Source organism: Diadema setosum, chromosome 17 (genome assembly GCF_964275005.1).
Source record: "Diadema setosum chromosome 17, eeDiaSeto1, whole genome shotgun sequence".
NCBI lineage: Eukaryota > Metazoa > Echinodermata > Echinoidea > Diadematoida > Diadematidae > Diadema > Diadema setosum.
The window spans coordinates 20,112,842-20,130,834 of record NC_092701.1 but is presented as its reverse complement, the minus strand read 5'-3'; the positions used below and the strand labels follow the sequence as shown (position 1 = coordinate 20,130,834).

General features: G+C 38.3%; 1 long non-coding RNA gene across 4 annotated transcripts; it reads left to right on the top strand.

Annotated features, from left to right (window-relative positions):
- Window positions 1-5,163: 5,163 nt before the first annotated feature.
- Window positions 5,164-12,892, top strand: LOC140241021 (uncharacterized). Of its 4 annotated transcripts, none has more exons than XR_011902055.1 (8): window positions 5,164-5,517; window positions 6,191-6,301; window positions 7,200-7,336; window positions 8,050-8,141; window positions 10,505-10,622; window positions 11,290-11,437; window positions 12,132-12,165; window positions 12,711-12,892. It is a non-coding gene; the product is annotated as an uncharacterized lncRNA (long non-coding RNA). The 4 variants fall into 4 exon arrangements; XR_011902056.1 differs by lacking the exon at window positions 5,164-5,517 and adding an exon at window positions 9,264-9,328 and having other exon boundaries at window positions 5,817-6,301; XR_011902057.1 differs by lacking the exon at window positions 5,164-5,517 and having other exon boundaries at window positions 5,817-6,301; window positions 7,200-7,285.
- Window positions 12,893-17,993: the final 5,101 nt, after the last annotated feature.

Here is a 17,993-nt window from a genome sequence, read left to right as displayed (position 1 = left end):
AATCCGGCCGATGTCTCTTCAGATAAGTATTTCGTTACCACAGTTACACCGGCAGTCTTAAGGTGTATTTTCTTTGCGTGACTCCGTGGTACTTAGCATTGACAAAATAGTACTCTTGAGCAGGCTCTTGAATGTGGACTATTCCTCCGTGACTCAGCGGTACTCAGTACTGACAAAATAGTGCTCTTGATAACTAACCTGATGGGGGCCCATACGCACTGATTATACCAGCACTGTTGGATTACATCCGTATGAGGACTTTGTAAAGAGATCGTAGATGTTATTGATACACCAGTGCTTGGAGTGGCCTTGATCACGTTTCGGATATTAATTCAAACCAATACAAATTTAAAAAACAACGACATTGAAACAAAACAAACACACTTTCATTAAGGAGAACATACTGTGGAGCTGGATAAACAAAAGCAGACTATGCAGGCGTTAGAAACAGGATAAAGCGCAAGTTTTGGTTGTTTATAGTAATCCACAACACTCCACATAACACACATACACACACACACACGCACATACACACACAGACATGCACACACATGGGTCACTTCAGCTAGAAATGACAGCTCTTGATCCATTAAATCCACTGACAATTTAAAAGGCAAAGAAACGACAGCTGCAAATCAGACATGAATTGGTAATATCGCTATGGCGACTAGTAGGCCGATGCCTCCGCTAATAATGCATGGTTCTTCCACTCCAGATAGGTCTTCTTGGCAATGTTGAGACGACAGTTTCACTGCGTTGGTAAAAAGGAAAATATGACGTATTTGTCACAACTGTGTTGGTTGTTTACTACTTTCCTTGAAATAGCTTTCACTTGGACTGATGACTAAAGTGTTTAAGAGAGCAAGATTTAAGATTATGATTTTCACTTGATCTCTGACCCTTGTCCTTTCATCCCCTGGCGCACAATCTATTCTTCAAGTAATCCATAACTGCATATAGGTAACATGCATTTTAACGATAATCCTTTGAGCTAGTTAAAAGAATGGGGAAAATTGTGACATTTAGTTATTTTCAATTGACCTTTGACCCCATGGCCAAAGTTTTTTCCCTACAGGATCATTGTGCACTAATGTACTAATGTACATATATACCTAGTTTTATCAAGTTTATACATTGAATAATCTAAATTTTGGAGAAAATGAGTTATATCACCATTAAATAGCAGACTCTTACTATTAGTATTTTAACATTACCTTTGATCCTTGACCCCATGGCCTAAAAATTTCCAAGCGACTCATTGACAGCCAGTAAATGCATATGTACACTAAATTTCATAATACCTTGAGCCACTTCAGAGATATGAGAAAAAGTGACATTTTTGCATTTTCACTTGGCCTTTGATGACCTTTGACCTCATGGCCCAAAACTCTCCTTAGACAATCTTTTTTAAGTAATGCATGTATACACTTTAAAGGCAGCCGGTCGTCGCAGGCGATTCGCAGCTCAGTAGAAAAGCACGACAAGCTGCTCCTCCCGTTATTGTACCCCCGTACGTACCGAATGCCGAACACGACGCTACGCAGCGCACCAGCGAAAACCTGATGGGGCACGAGCGCCGTGCGAGCTGTCACTGTAATTTCAACATGGACGCCCGAACACCTACCGAATGGGGCCGAATGGGTGCATGCACAAAACCGCACAACAGCCATGCGCATGAAAATCTCTCCCGGTCCGCGACACAACATAGTGAGAGCTGTCGGGTGTACGTACGTACGTATCTGGCTCCAGTCTCTGTTTATATGCACTATGGTGCCAATTCAGCAATCTAAGCAATAATATTTCAAAATGTCTGAAAATATTATATAACAATATCATAAATTATTCATATATTACGTTGTTTAATATTTGGTATTTATAAATATGCTTTGATGAAGAATGTATAGCAAGTTGCAATGCATATGACCATATGGCAGGTTGTTATGATCTCATCGTGCAATGTTGTCTGCTGCGTCAGCTGCATGTGTTATACGTACAGCTTACAGTACGTTGGGCCGGATCGTAACATAACAAAGTTGATAGAAAGTCGTCGGTACCGGTATGTCAATATCAATATTGTGTGTGGTATGCGTGTACTGTTTGCAATAAAAAGTGCGGCTGTACTGTTTCGGCTTAGCCTTGGCTTTGGTTTAGTAATGAAACCTCACAATGGAGATCAAACAGCCGTCCAACTCGAGGCAACGTATCTACTTGTTTGACGCTATCGACGAGTGGAGAACGCAGAGAGACGTGTTCTTAGCTGGAGGACAAGTAAGAGACCAGAGGGGGAGGCTTCAGCGTCAGCGTGCCGATGAAAAATTTGCTTTCCACTTGCTGGAGTTGCATGAACAGTTTTGCAGGAATTTTTATTTAGAATGTGCAAATTCGTGTTACGACATGCACGGTGGAATTGTGTTGCCACGGCTTACGCCAATCAAGCAACCCCAGCTGGCCAAGTCAACAACTTCAAGGAATCCAGATCCAGATGATGTGTAAGTAGAAGTCTACACATGAATCAATGATTGAAGTGGAATGACTTTTTCTAATCTAGTATCAGTAACTTTAGGGCATTTGCGTTTGATCGACAAGTAGGCCTATTTTTCTATGTATAATTCCGCGAAAAACTTCTCTAAGTTCTCATTTATGTCAAATCATGATAATGCCGTAATTTAAATGACATTTGCTGGGGCAGTTTAATGTCATTCGTCCCATTAAATGAGAAGTTTTTCATATCAATCATGTTATGCAAATTCCCCAAGAATATGATTTAGGATTTGCAAATAAATTTTTAAAAAATTAATAGATCTATCGCAAGCTCCATCATACATGTAGTCTAACCCAATAGATCTGGTAGAACTCTAACGTTTAAACAGGGGAACTATAGGTTCAAAGATGATAGATCTAACAATAATAGATTCTAGTTTAGGCCCTACTTCGACTTGAAGGTATGTCGGTTGGTGCACGGCCCCCTTTTACCACGGCCACAGGTACACTGTGCAGTGCAACTGTGGCCGTTGGCCCTGCACGGGCACAGTCGCTTCCCCGTCCTGAATTTACACACGCCAGGGCAAGTATGGTTGGACCTACTACTAATCGACCGCCTAATGTTTATCTGCTTGATAAGAATATTTAACACTGACATTCACGTAAAAAAAACTTGACCTACGTGATTGAGAAAATCCAGCTCTATCAAATGCCGTTGTTCCGTTTTCGATTCGAAGTTTCAGTGCAAAAATATCGCCGAGGAACTTGCGTGGCCTCGTTTCAGCTCCCCGTGGTAAATCGCGTTATTAGGATCGACCGCTGTTTTTGCATTGACAATGCACGCAAACCGAGTTGTATTGAACACCGTGTTGTACGAAGCTTTTTAGAAGCCTTTTAGAAACTTCCATAGACATTACATTGTGCTGTCATTACGATTCGGTGAAAATATTCATTCGAAATTTTGTCCTTGATTAAAACCATTAATGAACAATGAATTATCGCGTTTTCCCACACCATCCTCATCTACATTCAAAGCCAAACCATTTTTATGTGCTTTGCGCGCGGAGAAGTGTGTACTAAGTGTTCAGTGCGCGAATTATACGCGGTCGGTTTCAATAAGGGTGGTCGATATGTAGTAGGACTAACATACAAGACACAGGGTCTCCAACCCAATCGTCCGCGTTCAGAATGGACAACTCGGCGGTAATATCCGCTACCCATGACGATGTGTCATCGTCCATGATGGCCACCCTACCTATATATAACACTGACGATTACAGCGTACTGTAGTTAACGAGTGACGACGATCGACGGTGCGATGAAGAGAAGGCGTACACTGTAGTCGTACGAAGTATAGGCAGCTAGCTACTATAGCTCATGCAAACATTGCATCACACAGTACATACGGTATACCATACATTCAATTCACATTACACAAAACGTACTCCCCGCGCTAGCCCTCAGATCAATCAAGCGAGCAAACGAGATACTATAGCGCGATACATTGCTTTAGGGATGTCTTGCGCACACACACATTTCGCTTCGTAGCAACTTCGGAAGCGAGTTTACGTGCTGCCGCCCGCGGCTGAAATATGTCCATGTATCCTCGCGACTGGGTGTCTTTAACTTTCAAGAAAATATTTATAGGCATTGCATACAATATGGGGTAAATAGTAAAATTTGGAGAATTTGACCGTGATCTTTGACGTTTGACCTTAGACATGTGCAGATAGGCACAACTTCGTCCACTCATACATCTGGTATGTCCATGTATCAAATTTCATTAGGATACCTCAAACTGTTTCTCATTCCGGACGGACGGACGGACGGATGGAAGGCCGGATGGGCGGACGGACGGACAACCCACAAATACATTATCCTATGGCACGCCAGAAGGGAATCAAATAATTATGTTCGACACCAACTAAAAAACCATTTCATCAATTTAAATTTCATTCCACAAAAATATGTTCGATAAAATATATATTTCATAAAATATATATTCAAACAAAATATATATTTGACAAGAAAATATGAAGGTTTGACCGAAGTATATTCGACAAAATATATATTTGACAAAAATATATATGTTTCACCAAAAATATATTTCACAAAAATATATTTGATCAAAAATATATTTGACACAAACTATGTTTGACCCAAAATATATTTGACAAAAAATATATTTGACCAAAAATCATATTTGACCAAAATATATTCGACAAAAAATATATATATTTCACCAAAAATATATTAGACCCAAAATATATTTGACATGGCGTTCTATACTTACGACAAGAAATCATTCGATGAACAAAAAACCATTCGATGAACAAAAAATCATTCCATGAAAATAAAAAGTCATTCGATGACAATGCAGCGCAGCGCAAGCTTACACTGCACGTGTCGTTGCGTGTACACTGTGGTATACACCAGCAATCTGCAAATTGCTTGCGCATGCACATCCGCGCGCGCTTGCTAGCCCGTATACCGTGCGGTGAGAGCTAGACGCTCGCGTGGTACGCGCGCTATTATACAAAGCATTAGCGATCGATTTCGATGTCTGTCTCTTCTGAAAGTGGGAGTAGGAACGATCTCGATGGCGTTATGCAAGAGATTCAGCTCCGCCATTGCCAGTGAGATGACGAGCGCGAGATCGATCGGGATCAGGTCGCCCGGTCGTGGACATACTTGGAGACTAAGTTAGCACGAGCAGAGCAACATCAGCGGTAACCGCAGCAGCGACCCCAACACGTTACTGGTACAGCGCCCGGCCGCCCCGGGCGGGGGTTACATCAGCGGCAGCGTTTACGAATAGCCCGACCAGACGGAGGTACGCTGTGCTAATATCCTACGTACAGCGACTGGGCTGTGTATAGTTACGGCAGCGCCTGCCATGACGATCCGGTCTCCAACCCAAACATCAAGCAGGCCAAGGGCAAGACCACAGCCTGAGGCTGCAAATAGGCTCAGGCTCAACCACCGGCACCGCACCGGCACTCACTACGGATACGGGCTCAGCCTCAGCAACCCCAGGTTGGTAAACTGTCGTAGACCGATGAGATCTGTATCTGTATGGTTTAGTCAGCAAAATGTCCAGGAAGACATATCCACGCTAACTTGTAGAGGAGCACTAGACACGTGTGGACAGAGCGCGACCATTGAAATTTGTCTGAGATCTGTCTCTTCTCGTTGCCGTCGGTCATGGGCTTCTTAGAGACAGATTCCGGCGGTAGTAAAATGGTAATGCAGTATTGGCAGTAAGCCAATATCGTATCTAAGAGGCAAGAAGATATACCTCAAATTTCACTCTACCAAATTCCAACAAAATTTCAGGGATTCCTTAGTATCTCATTTCCAGTCACTCACATAAATTTGAATTAAATGAGACATGGGGAAGCATTGAATTCAACGTTGACTTAGTTGTGGTTGTTTCTGCTCGCGCTCACAGCTTACGCTGTCTAATGTTAACGTTACACATTACGGTGGCTTTTAGATAAGGGGGACCATTATAGACATAAAAAACAAGGTTATATGCCTTCTAACCTGGAGTAATGTGTAACTCATCATGAAATATAGATTGCTAGTTGTTCTCCCCCCCCCCCCCCCATGAGACTAACAATTAGAGTTACTGTCACACAGGTCAGTATCATTACGACAGCGCGTTGCTGACTGCAGTTATTCACGCGATCACGATCACTCTCCACAGGCATTCATTGTCGGCAGGTAGTTCGCCGTACAGGAGGAAAAGAATATGAAGTTTCCGTGACAACCTGAGGACATACGTTGATGCAGCAGGAAGAGATGATGGATGTGTGAGGTAAGACATCGTGTCCTCATTGCTAGATTCCCACTGGTGTGATATTTTGAATGGAAAGTGCTTCAGTAATATTATACTAATCACAGAGTGAGGAAAATTGACTTTCTTTCTTTTTTTTTTCTTCTATGAATGTGATGTTTCTTATGGAAAGTTATGAGATTGAATAAGCTGAATGAACAATTCTCAGAGGATATAGATATGTGATATAAACAGCCATCCCTATCTTTCAACAGAGCAGAATTCTGGATGCCTAATCCAGTCAAGTACTAACTTAGTCAAGTACTTGTACTGTTTGAAAATTGTTGTTCAAATTTTACCTCTTTATTGTTATTTATTTGTGTGTGTGTGCGTGTGTGTGTGTGTGTGTGTGTGTGTGTGTGTGTTGAAACTAAAGTTTCAAAGATGAAGTTTAGGAAGTCAAGACTTTATGCCCCATTGTGAATGTTTTTTACTTTTGTGATAAACTTGGAATATAGTGATTTAGTGTGTTTTTTCAAAGCTAGTAATATTAGGAATAATAAAGTAGTGATGGTAGTGATCATAATAAAATTTTCATGATGAATTATCACTGTTGTTATTACTTGAATAATGAAAATGATGTTTCTAGTCATGATTATCATCATCATCATCATCATCATTTATCATTGCTTTCCCCCTTGCAGAATTACAATATATATGCCTCTAAATATATTGTAGGCAAACTGTAATAGCAGTACCTAGAGAAACCTGAAACAAGTACCGGTACATCAATATGGTACTAATTGGAAACATTTCAGTTCATCTTTTCAACATCAAGTTTATTATATGTTGATAAAATTATGTTCCAAAAGGTATACAGTATTTACCCAGTAATTTCATGCATTGTATTTCTGTTGTTTCCACTAATACACAATGGCAGCTACAGTGTGAGAATGTTTGAGGCCATGAAGGGACCTGTAACTATGCCGTCTACGAGATCTGGGAAACAGAAGAGGACTGGAAGACGTGGAGTCACTTTGTGTTGATCTCTATTGATCCAGCGATGGTTTTGCCAAGGTTTGACACTGTAGCTCCTTATTATAAAGCATAGATTATTAAGTTCAGAAGAAAATCAAGCAAACAATTCCATACTTCTTCAAATTCATGAAATTCTTCCGTCGAGATGTTTTCATTGCGACTGATTGACAAATTGCCCCACATCGACGTAAATAAGCACTGAATTGATCAGTGTTTTAGTAGTAGCCATGATATTTACGTCGATGTGGGGCAATTTGTCAATCAGTCGCAATGAAAACATCTCGACGGAAGAATTTCATGAATTTGAATAACAAAGCAGTACCCGCTGCATGCTATAAGGATTAGAACCAACACTTGCTGTCGGGCGAAAGCTCGGTGGTCTAGTGGAGATGACGCCTGTCCGGTGATCAGGAGGTCGTAGGTTCGAATCCTGCTCGAGTATGTACGCCCATGATTTTTTATCATGGCTACTACTAAAACACTGATCAATTCAGTGCTTATTTACGTCGATGTGGGGCAATTTGTCAATCAGTCGCGATTCCATACTTCATTTGTCAGAATAAATTGTGCAGTATTAAAAGAAAAAAAAGTGTCTTGTTCAGAATGTGTTCACTGTTATTGTAGTTTGTGTTTATATGTTTGTTTGATGGGTCATAGGATTTCTGTACCAGATGTAATTGCTTATGATTTGTGGTATTTTGTAGTACATGTATCATGTTCTTTGTTGATAAGCTTGTCTTGTATTCTTTCAGGAACTTTGCTGGTGCCAAGTCAAAGTCTTTCCGTCGAGAGAATGTGGATCTTTTGGACAAACCAGAGCAGCTGTCTTCAATGGCTATACCAGGTGAGAGTCATGTTACCCCAGTGATAGCTGGAGTCCAATTCCAGAGTGGTTAACCCTGACTTTAACTAGTGGGGAAATTCTGTTTAATCAACATATTGCTTACAGGAGCCATGCTTGTGCTGCGATAACTATTTTATCAGAGGATCCTGATCAGTGTATATCAAAATTTTACGACCCTCATAAAGGTAGTTACATCATTCAGCTAATCTTTGAGGAGTTGTAGATTCAGAAAGAAATGAAGACAGGATACTGTAAAGATTTTTGTTTCAAAAAGTAGATTCTAGAGTATCTATCTTGTGTTGCAATAATCAAAAGTGCACACCCAATTCTTAACAATCTCTATTCTCTACTTACACAAAATGTTGTTCTTACACCCCAATGGAAGTAGTTTTGTGCATACTGTAAAGCAAGAAATATTTGCAGTGTGAAATTTTCTTGAATCACAGCTGACAGCCTTTTTTTTCTTTTTTTTTATGCCTCCGCCACGAAGTGGTGCCGGAGGCATTATGTTTTCCGGTTGTCCGTCCGTCCGTCCTTCCGTCCGTAATGAATTTTGTGGACAGCGTAACTAAAAAACGTTTTGAGGTATCCTAATGAAACTTGGCATGTACGTGTATTAGGGGGTGAAGTTGTGCCTATCAACTTTTGGGTGCACATGCTCAAGAGCAAAGGTCAAAAGGTCAAGGTCAAATACGTAAAATTTCACTATTTCCACCATATCTATGCAATGCCTGAAGATATTTTCTTAAAACTTGGTGTATACATGTATTACCCAATTAAGATTCTCTGGTGGAAGTTTGGGGTCATGAGGTCAAAGGTCAAAGGTCAAAAGGTCAAGTAACAATATTTTTTTGTCCTTAACTTGGAAATTGTTCATGGTATCTTCATGGAACATAGCATATATACATGTACTGACTGACAGTGATTATCTAGAGAATTTAGGGTTCATGGGGTCAAAGGTCAGGGGCCAAAGAAAAGGGCAACACTTCAACATTTTACTATTTCCCTCATATTTATGCAATGCCAGCGGGATTTTTTTTTTTTTTTACACTTGGTGTATGCATGTATAACCTGATAGAGATTCTCTGGAAACTTTTTCTTTTCTTTTTTTTTGCCTTAAAGGTCAAAAGGTATCAAGGGAAAGTGCTGAACTAACTTTTTCCTCCATATCTCAGAAGTGGCTCAAGGTATCTTGAAACTTTCTACATATTTATGCATGTTCTGCCTGACAGTGATTATCCTATGAATTTTACGGTCAAAGGCCAGATAAAAATGGTAACAATGTACTTTTCAATACAGAAATTGCACTTTTTCTCCATACCTTGAAAAGTACTCAATGCATAAACTTATGAATGGGCAAAGTCAAGTTAAAGTCCTTAAATCCCCAAATCCCCAAATGCATGCTCTCCTATTCATCCAATTAAACTTAGGTCAAGGAAGGTGAATATTCAACACATTTGTGACAAACTTGTTATTTTAATATTTTGCCAATTGTGTGAAAATGTAATCACACATTGTCCACATGTACAGTAGACCTATTAGGAGAATCATGCATTATGGCGGAGGCATACCAGTCGCCTTAGCGACATTTCTAGTTCAGCATGCCACTTGAATTCAATGCATACAGTGCATACAGTGTAAACAAGAACTTTTGCATGTACATGTATTTTGATTTTGTGACTCTTTGATCTCACAAAATTTGCAAAATTGGAATACAGTGTACACACGAAAATGTTTGGCTTAAAATGGTTCACTAATTTTTGCTTCAATTGAGTTCTGCATGCCAAAAACGAAAGATTGTATACTTCATTCCGTTCAAAATAATTGTATGGTGGAATAATTATTCAAATATAGGCATTAAAGACTCTAAACAGTGTTTTCACGGAAGAATTAAAATGGGTTGATGCTTATTCTCCAACAAACGTTATTCATTCATCCATTTCATTCATTCATCTCATTTATTTTCACTTTCATTATTGGTTGACAAAATCTGTATTAAAAACACAAACAAACAAAAATGCACTGTGTCAAATATGATAATGGAGAAATCATGAGAAGCACAACGTAGTCTTATTGAAAATGACCCCTTCATAACAAATATGATGTAAATATGTGTAATCATTTATAATCATTTGTAATTTGATTGAAACAAACATGAATACAAATTGTGATAAGATTATGTATTGATTTCTACTTTGCAAGAAATCAGTTGAAATTTGAATTATTGATGAAAACTTATCCCGTAATGACCAATTTGCATGGACACATTAATGGGTTAAATGCAAAAGTATGAAGTGAAGGATCTATGAAGATAGATTGCAACATATGAGTTTGTTTGTTTGTTTATTTCTCTGTGTTGGTAGGAGCATAGCTGCCTTGGACCCTGATAGCCCTATCCATCATCATGAGGTTTCCCAACCCACTCAATGCCATGCAGAGCCTTTGGATCAACGTCATCATGGAAGGACCACCTGCTCAAGGGTGAGCCACAATGTGCACACATCAGCAGGTCTGAGAGTATTCTGAAGGGGGAGGGCAATTATGCCGGCAGTGCAGTCATTATTCTGATTCAGTCTAATCAGGCCACTCTGCATAAAGATTCACAATCAATCAATCAGTCAATCAATCAATCAATTAATCAATCAATCAATCAAATTTCTTCAAGCAAATATCTTTGAACCTCATTAAAGCTTTGGTTTCAAAATTTTTCATTTTACCTTTTCATCGGCTAAAGCAGCATCTTAGTGAGTACCATTATAATTCTTCAGTCATGGGGAAAATAATTTTGTAAAAGTAAAATCAATACCTCTCAAATCAGCAGTGTTTCGAAGTCTCATTTGTATGCCACTCTCCTTCTCTTTGTGACCCTTCTTATTGGAAAGTCTGGACGCCAACTATTTCTACTCTACACATTAATGTTGTTTCCAGAAATCCTTTCTGTCTATATGGCTACAGATTTTATTGTTAATTTGGAAGAAAGGACAAATATATGTTCATTCTTTAAAAAAAAAGAAAGAAAGAGTGTGTATACATGTATTATCAAAGATGGATAATGAACAAATACTGACATGAAAAAAAAAAATTGTGCATTCTGTAGTTCACATTACTGTATGATAATGTTTCATTCTCTCTCCACTCCTCTGTCCAGTCTCGGAGTGGAGCCATTGGACAAGGATGTAATAAGGAAGCCTCCTCGTTAGGTTCGTGACCCCATGATCACCAGACCTCTTCTTATTTATGTAGTCATGTCTGCCCTCATCATCGTCGTGGGAATCCTCTGGGTCTTCTGGAGAGAGGTTAGTGCTCCCTTTATTGTCCATGACTGTACACACATTTCTATTAATATTGGTCAAGTTCTTCCTTTACATAATTGTAATATTATGCCCTTGCTACATTGTGCCGAGTGATAACATTAGTGCATTTAGCAAGCTGTCTTCTGTCAGATGCTTTGTCATGCGGATTGTAATATTAGATAATGATGCATGTATTGATTTGATTAGATTTATCCATTGTCTTTATAGATACTTGGCTGTGTATATTAGTACATGCAGTAGCAGCATTCATCTTCACATACAGTATGCAATGAATTGTTTTGCTCCATGAAACCTTTTCAGAGTATAAGGACAAGCATGATACTATGTTGAGCTGGGATTTATCAACTTGTGCCTGTCAAGCAGTCCAGATGGCACTGTAATAATGACTGCTCCTCTCGATTAGATGCAATCCTGCCTCAGCCTTCTCTGTGTCAGACAAAGTCATAAAAAGACGTGTAGCATACATGTATGAATACAAGACCATACATACTGTCTGATGCACTTGTCCACTGGTGATGAAATTACTCAATTGTGTACAGACTTTGTCAGTACGTTTCAACATAAAGTAATGAGTGATAATTTTGATAAGTAATGTTGTCAAACATGCAGATCATGCCTTGGTTAGCTGTCCTTCAAGATGTAACTGATGTTGGTTATCTACTTCCCACCACTACAGGAAATATTCCAGATGGAAGCACTGTCAGTATAAGGTGAGTGTGGCATGAACTTCCCTCCAATTCTCCCATCCCACTGGTGTATTCGCACACTTTTGCCATGTAATTTTTTAAACCAATGGCCGTCATTTAAATATCACAGGCTAATTGTTAATTGTACACATTGTAAAATTATTGCCCATTGTACGCTAATGTGTACAAATGTGTCCTTTAAAAGCAAAAAAATTGAATGAGTTAACTATGTGTAAAACATCTGTCATTATGATTGTACTTCTTCACAACTAAACTTCAGCGCTTCTGTAGGATTTCTTGTATTCTGCTCTGCTTCATGTTTTGAGAAAATTAGAGGTTTCTTATACTTTTTTTCACTTTATAAGATATTTGTAGGAAAATAATGCTATATATTTGGTTTCATAGGCTGCTGACTGGATGGTATAATTGACTAATTTAATGTCTAATGCACTACAATGACTTCCATGTCTGTTTAATTAGAGGGGCAATCAGGCACAGTTTTACTCTTTTCCATAGAACTCCTTTTAATGACTTACTCTCGATTGACTGATTTTTGTTGCTCATTTCAGATATCTGTTTCTTGGTGATGCTGACTTCCTCTGTCTTAGTTGTGCCGGAGATTAAAAGTAGGGTCATCGGCGGTTGAGTCGGCGTCACATCATCAAGCAACTGTGTGATTTTGAACTTGTTTGACCTGACGATGGTCTCATTGATACTTGGCAGGAATCTTATGTGGTTTTGCAGTATTTCTGACGCATTCAATCTGTCAAAATCATCATACATGTACTGGTGCATGGACATTTGTTTGGTTGGGTATACTCAGTGAAAGTCATTAATAAGTGAAGACTGTGTACAATTGTACCTGCTACCTGTATTTTAGGTGTAAAACTCATATTTAACGAAACCCCATTCGATAGAGAGGGTCTGTTGCATCCAAATATTTGTTATATAACCAGTTTAAAAGCTGTCACGACATACCGGTCAGAAATTCCTGGGCTAAATCACCCAGCGCCACTGACAAATCGATTCTCTGAATAATACTAAATAAAATCTTCGAACCGGACTTATCAGTCGCCAACACGCTGTACTGCACGGCCATTTTCCGACACTAGGTGTTGTTGTTGTTGTTGTTGTTTTTGATAATTCGCAAACCCGTATCGTGCCCTCTCTCAGTAAAAACGATGTATTTCCTTTTTTTGTGTGTGTGAAAAGTTCAGGGTCGGGGGGTTTTCTAGGGTCGGGCGGGTTACGCCAATACAATGATTTATTTTTTTTTTTTGCCTTATGGAAGTGTTCCTGTTTGCACAAGGTTTTATATTTAAGTGTTTCTCATGGTTCTTATAATGGGCATTTACTTTAAACAATTATGACTGATAATGGTTTTTATTGATGATGAAGGTTGCCAGTATTGAGTAATGCATTTATATTTAGTTCATTTCTTGAATCTGTAGCATTTGATTTCATGTATTTGAAATTTTGCAATTGGTACATGAATGCCAACTCTTTCATCTGCACTATTGCAATCTTTCAGCAGTTACAGATTTGTATGATGATAAGATGACAAGAACATTTTAATGTGTAATGCTGCTTAAAGGGACAAAACAAATCATGCCCCTATGAAATTGAATTCAGGTTAGTTCTCTCCCTCCCCTTTCCCAGGTAAACATACAGATTTCATAGTTGTGATGACATTCTCTGTCAGAATCGTCTTTGATATATTTGCAAGTTATATAGCACTGGTTACTCAGAGGAATACCAATACCAATGTCAACCCATCACTCTCAGTCAAGCCATTTTTTTTTTTTTTTTTTGGTTGATAGCTGATGATGTTAGGGGAAGGCGAAAGATTGATTATATGGCTCATTGCCAATCATTCCAATGTCTAATCCACTCAATGTGTTTATGTCACATCCTCAGTCATCATGACATCATAATAATGTTTGTATTATTTTTATGACAATATTACATCCCTATCACATGGCCAGCTCATTATCAACATGACATCCTCACATCATCATCATCATTAGATTATCATGACAGAATCCTGATAGCTGAATTACATTCATGAATGTGAACAGGAACCACAAGGAGAACAGTGCAAAGATCACTAAAGTGGCTACCCTCTATGAATAAGACTAAATCATCATCATCATCGTCATTGTCATCAAGACATAATTCTTATACCTTTATAACATCATAGCATCATTCTCACATTATTGTGATATCATCACCAAACACTGTGACATCATCATGACACTAATGTGACATCACATCATTTTCCTATCATTCTTCATATTGTCCCTAAACCGTGACATCATCCTGCCATTAACCTTCCATCGCTTTCCTTTTACCCACTCCAATGAATAGCACTTTTAATGGGATAGAGATTTTATAGTCTCTATGCAAGGGGTAAACCCATTTTATCTTTATTATGAGCAGGTCTAGCTCTGTAAGAATATTGGATATCACCTTGCTCAGTACAAAAATACTGTCTGTGGTGTTTCCTCAGTATTCATGACTCTTTAAATTGCCAGAGGTTACAATGTAAATATCTCGAAATACTGCACCATTTAACTTTGAATGAAATTTTATGATAGATTAATTTGATCACTGTGGTCCAATTGAAATGTACTTACATTGTCAGATTACATGATATGAGCTGAAGGACCCCTGACTGTAAACTATAAACTGCCATATGTAGATTGTTGAAAACAGTAAGATTTACAGTGGAAAGGCAGGATTTACATCCTGGTGTTGGGAAGAAAAATCCACATTCAGTTTTTCACATTGGCTGTGATAATGCTGGAAGAGCATAAACAGAATTGATAGTGTTTAGCTCTCAGTCTTCTAAAGTTCTAGTGGGTTTTCCTTAGTTCAAAAATGTGATTTAGTCCACATTGTGAACAAAGTTCCTTCATAGGTGTGTGAGTTTTTATTGTGTGTCTGTCTGTCTGTCAGTGTTGTTGAGTGTATATGAATCTTTCTTTTGGATTCAGAAATTATTCGTAAATGTACAAATTATCGTCTTATCAAGGAGGTACTAGTACCTCCTTGGTCTTATAAAGTTTTTATTTTTCAATTACTTAGCAATGTACAATCCATACAGGAGTGCCTCTCTTGATCATGTTTTCCAGCTTATCTGAGATTCTAATATTAAAGACTTCCTACAGCAAGTGTAATTGTGTGGTATCTCTAGACTGATGAATATCTGCATAGTTCTATTTGTCTCAGAGTTAATTTTAAAGGGATGTTGTATTCAATCCTGTTTATTTAAGTGATCAATGTGAAATAGTTTTGTTTATTGACAAAGTTGAACAAAGTAGCTTACAATATACACTGGAACTGGAAATACAAATGAAGTCAGTGACACGATGGGTGCATCTGTTTTACACTCCACATCTTTATTAAAGTTGTACATACAGAATAATATACTAGTATGTGGTAACAGTTCAGCATTGATGTTCATAAGGCCTTGTGTGTAGTCTTGACTTTCAGACCCACCTTATCTTTGACACAGTTGTAGTCTGTATCATGTTAACTCTGATTGTTTGTAGGTTGTTTTCACAGTGAAGTACACAGCAGGATCCTGTATAAACTATTGATGTGCAGTAGTCATACTCAGAGAATGGGACTTCATTGGATGATACAATACTTTACATTGATGATCTTTGTCCTGTAATGGCGGCTGACAGTAGACTGGTATAAGCCAAGTTTTCATGTTAATAAGAATTTTATTATGTGTTCAGTGCCTTCAAAGATCAGTGTACATGTACCACTTGCGAGTAAGAATCTTTATGTCTGGAGGTGCTTCAAGTCTGGCTTAACAGAGTTTCCTCTTAACCAATTGAGAACCAGTCGGAGTATACTAGGGCAGGTGTCTATGGGAAATGCTTGTTGTCGCAAAATCAGTCAGTCCTCATTGGGTTAAGGCTAACTTGTGTCGTAAGCAAATTTCTGCCCCCTCTGATTGAAACAGGTTTACAGAATACAGCATAATTTCAGAGCAGAAGCATTGTACTTGCCATTCAAAATTAGCATTCATTAATTATTGTGAGACTGAAATGAAATGAATTTGAAAAATATAGAAAAAAAAAGAAGATATGTGACAAGGCATGTACATTTGTGCCAATTGCCTCATTTAGATTGTAGAAGATTGGAATTTGATTTCATGAATTTGAAAGATTGGAATTTGTGACACCTTGACTGTGGCACTAAAGGGAAGGTAAACCCAAAAAGCAATGTGGATTGAGTGAAAGCAGCTACATTAGTAGAACACATCAGTGAAAGTTTGAGGAAAATCGGACAATCGATGCAAAAGTTATGAATTTTTAAAGTTTTGGTGTTGAAACCGCTGGATGAGGAGACTACTAGAGGATATGACGTATGAGTGGACAACAATACAAAGAAAATATAAAGGAAATTCAACAAAAATTCACTTTTCTAGAATTATGAAAGAGCAATGGACCAACTTCTTTCAGAAAGCAGGGGGAATAATTGCTACCCCTAACATATGTCAATATCAAGTTGATGGAATTTGTAATTTTCATGAAAAATGGATTTTTGTAGAATTTTCTTTATATTTTCTTGGTATTGTTGTCCACTCATACGTCATAACCTCTAGTAGTCTCCTCGTCCAGCGGTTCCAACACCAAAACTTTAAAAATTCATAACTTTTGCATCGATTGTCCGATTTTCTTCAAACTTTCACTGATGTGTTCTACTAATGTTGCTGCTTTCACTCAATCCACATTGCTCTTGGGGTTTATCTTCCCTTTAAGCTGGCAATGCCAGAGAAGCTTCAACCACATGACATGTAAGAAATATGATTGAAGCTTGGAAGTTAAGGGATCTGTTTTTGATAGAAAAGAAAGATCCCTTCTGAAATGAATCAAACCTGCATTAATTACTTGCGACTTTTCAAAGTGTAATATTTCAAATATTGACTGGATGTGCCATGCCTACGAGCCCCTTACATGTTACATTGTAAGTGGATCAGTGTTGTAATTGTTGAAGTGCTTCAAGTCTTTTTTGAAAAGGCACTATATACTGTAATTATTGGTTATCATATGTTATTATGTTTTGTCTGTGAGTGTCTGATGAAGAAAATGTATGTTTCAATATCTCTCATGTTTCAACAGGAGAAATATGGGGGTTATTTCAGTGCAAATTGTAATCTGCGATGCAACTTTTACAACATAACGGTAAGCATACAAATTTTACCTGGTAATACATGTACTCAGTAATATTCAGATCTTACTCAGTAACATGAAATAACAATGCCATAATGTTAGAAATACTGCCTGCTGGCTCATCTGTGAAATAAGTTCAGCCTCTGAAATCTTGTTACTTCTGGCCATAAGTGGGCGATTCATGACAGGAAACAATTTATCCCCCAAAACTGTGTGGCCTACAGGTGACAGCTCTTGGGTCTGTTGTGAATGGAAAATATGGACTGATAACAAAGGGACTGTACACAAACTACTGTGAAAGCAGTGTGGTTCAGAGCTCTTTAGTAGGTTGTGTGGAATACATACAACAGCAGTGCGAGCTGTCTTGTTGAATAATGGCAAGCCAATTTGAATATACAGTGTTATTTACATAAACTTTGTATTTCTTTTATGTCCAGAATTGTTAATGACTGCAATTAAATTTCCATCTTGTGATTGGTATGGCACGAATATCTTTCCTTGTTAACTTGGCATACAAAGTGAAAGGAGTGATTGAATGCGTGAGTGGATGAATGATACACAAGATAAATTTATGACTGAAAAAGTGAGATAGTTACTACGTACATCATATAGCTGTGTACACAACTGAATGACGCCATCCCACAAACTGTAAGTTTTCTATAT